Source organism: Amblyomma maculatum, chromosome 7 (assembly GCF_055883805.1).
Source record: "Amblyomma maculatum isolate TAMU_Amacu chromosome 7, ASM5588380v1, whole genome shotgun sequence".
NCBI lineage: Eukaryota > Metazoa > Arthropoda > Arachnida > Ixodida > Ixodidae > Amblyomma > Amblyomma maculatum.
In genome coordinates, this window is record NC_139350.1 from 88,811,764 (window position 1) to 88,814,598 (window position 2,835).

At 47.5% G+C, this 2,835-nt stretch overlaps 1 pseudogene; it reads left to right on the top strand.

Moving 5' to 3' along the window:
* Positions 1 to 373: 373 nt before the first annotated feature.
* LOC146183914 (uncharacterized) lies at positions 374 to 1,881 on the top strand (annotated as a pseudogene).
* Positions 1,882 to 2,835: the final 954 nt, after the last annotated feature.

A 2,835-nucleotide genomic window follows, 5' to 3' on the forward strand; every position in this document is an offset into this window, starting at 1 on the left:
GACAACATCATGGCGGATTACCCAGCATGCCTCGCTTCATGCAAGCTCCCTATAGCACAGCTTCGCAGCGTCGTTACCACGGCAATGACGCTGCCAAAAAGTGCGGCTACAGGTTGAGTTGGACAGGCAACCATTGTGGATAGCTTCCGATAAGTCAGCAGAAAGCTGCGTCTCATAAGGTCCCTTCGGTTTGGCTGCACCACATGCACTAGTTCAATGGGGCAGCACCGTCGTCCTCGTTTTTGCAGTGACGCGCGCGCCCTCTGCACTATTCTCCTGGTTTTGTCAAGGTGCAAGCCTAGTTCCGCAAGAGTTCTCGGACACCTCTCACTTGTTCGGAAGGTAGTGCTGAGATTAGTGCAGCATGGCTGGCATGGCGCGCGTTCCACCCAGCGCAGAGCAGACGACGCTCCACATTCATGTTAACGGCATGAGAAAAGACGTTCGCCCGCTTTCTGGACCCGACGGGTCAGCCATAACCGATGAAAATGGGTACATTTACGAAGCAATAGGTAAGTAATGCTGCATGATGGCGTTAAGCACATGGCTGGCGGATTTATTGATTGGAAAGGTAGAGAGGTTGGCCTGCTACTCTGCACTAGGGAAAGGGAACGTTCAGGAGAAGAAGATAATTATGATAGGTGACGATGTGGGGAGAAGACATACATATACGTAGACACATATACATGGCAACTTGCATGACAAGCGCGAGTCTAGTCCCGTCTTTTGTTAGTCGCGGACACAAGTAGCCGTGGATGCTTTAGAACAGAGTTTTTCTTTTTGGCATGGTGCTAAGCTGTGCAAATATTTTAAGTAACCGTCTTTGCCTCTGCAGACGGTCAGCATGCGTCGGTGCGGTTCGAGGCCCCTCGGCAAGACGTGCCCCCTCCTACCCCTCCGGTATCATCGCCGCCGCCGGCTCCCGCCAACGTCGATGATGGCGATGCAGGCAGTGCAGACAATGCGGAATTTTATGCCATCCCTGATCTGGAAGAGGCACTCGCTTCTGTAGACGAAGCAGCAGAGCTCTGGGGTGCCCGGAAGACTAAATTTTTTATTTCGAAATAATCTGAAATAAAAGATTTAGTGGGCAAAACAAGAGCACTCCGGTACTTTGTCTTTGTCTCTGAAGTGTTGTGCGTCATATCATGACATATTTTATATATATAAAGGGTTTATTGTTTTACTGCAGCACACTGTAATACGAACAGGTATTATTTACTAGAACATGCATTCACACCTTAGCTGCCATGCATTTGAAGCAAACTGTATGAGCTTAAATCTGAGGTAATATTCAGTATAAGTGCACACTGGGAGGGATTCTTTTGAACATTACTGGAACTGTAAATCACAGAGACAATATATATATATATATATATATATATATATATATATATATATATATATATATATATACACAGAATCCCTCGCAGTGCGCACTTTTACTGAATATTACATCAGATTTAAGCCCATACACTTTGCTTCAAATGCATGGCAGCTAAGGTGTGAATGCATGTTCTAGTAAATAATACCTATCCGTATTAGTGTGCTGTAAGAAAAAAAAGAACTTTGCAACGGCTGCGTGCAAGGTATTTCAGGTGCTCTTCTGGAAAAAAAAATGTAATTACATGACACACAGTAATGTTGCTGTTGTCTATTTTGTTTAGCACAAGAAAGCTGCTGTGCCAGAAGCTAACAGAACTCGTAAGTACTGAGTTCCAATGATCACTAACGCCAGTTCCAGTCGAGAACAAATGGAGGTCTCTTGGCCGGGCGTATAAAAAGACAAAGAAAATCAACGGCTCTTCCGGGCGCCATCGGGCAACCTGTGAGCATGAAGGGCAAGTTGCTGTTGTTTCTGGAGCTGTGCAGTGGTACTGATCAATTCTGTATCACGCAGAGAACTCACAGGGCCAAGGTAGGCTTCTAACACTGCTCCTTGGCGATGAATTATCGCAGGCTCTGGCTGTAACCTGGAGCATGCATTGCTGTCAAAATCACCTTCACTGTCGTCACCCAAACCTTCCGCTTGTGGCAAAGACGTCAAGTCGTGCAGAAAGCCCCGTTCATCATTACACAGGTTGTGCAGCACGCACGCACCCATAACTATGTAGCAGCACTGTGGAACACTTTTTGCATCAACAAGGTACAGCCGCCTGAAGCGCTGTTTGAGCAGTCCAAAAGTGTTTTCAATCGCCACTCTTTTTCTGACTGTGTCGCTTGTCAAAGTTCGTTTTCCAAGCCGGAAAAGTGCTTTCGTTATCCCTGAACGGGGTCATGAGCCATGCCATCAAGGGTACGCACTGTCCCCGAGTATGTAATTGTCCCCGCAATCCAAAGCTCCACGTGTGAAGATGGGCTCTCTCTCAAGACGCGGGCGTCGTGCACCGATCCGGGAAATCCGATGAATACGTTTAGGAGCGTGTTCCTGTCATCGCATATTCCTTGCAGAATGATTGACGGCCACTTCTTTCTGTTGAAGTACGACTGTGCCGATTCACTTGGGGTCAGTATCTGTATGCGACCCGTCTATGCATCCGATAGCATTCCTTGGGCCCTTGCCACCGCTCTTTGCGAGGAAACCAGCCTTGATACGAGTCATTTCTGCGTTACTAGGCCAGCATATGACTTCTCCGCTAATCGCATGCAGAGAGTAGATTACTCGAGTCACGCATGCACCGGCGATTCGGCGACATCAAATTTGTCTCCAATAGCGTACATGGAGATCTGCGAGCCGATGTACGCTAGTGCAATTAAGCATGCCTTTTCGGCAGATATCTGACAACGCCCTTGAACCGCTTTTGGATGGAAGGCTGAAGCTTCGAACCTGCTACT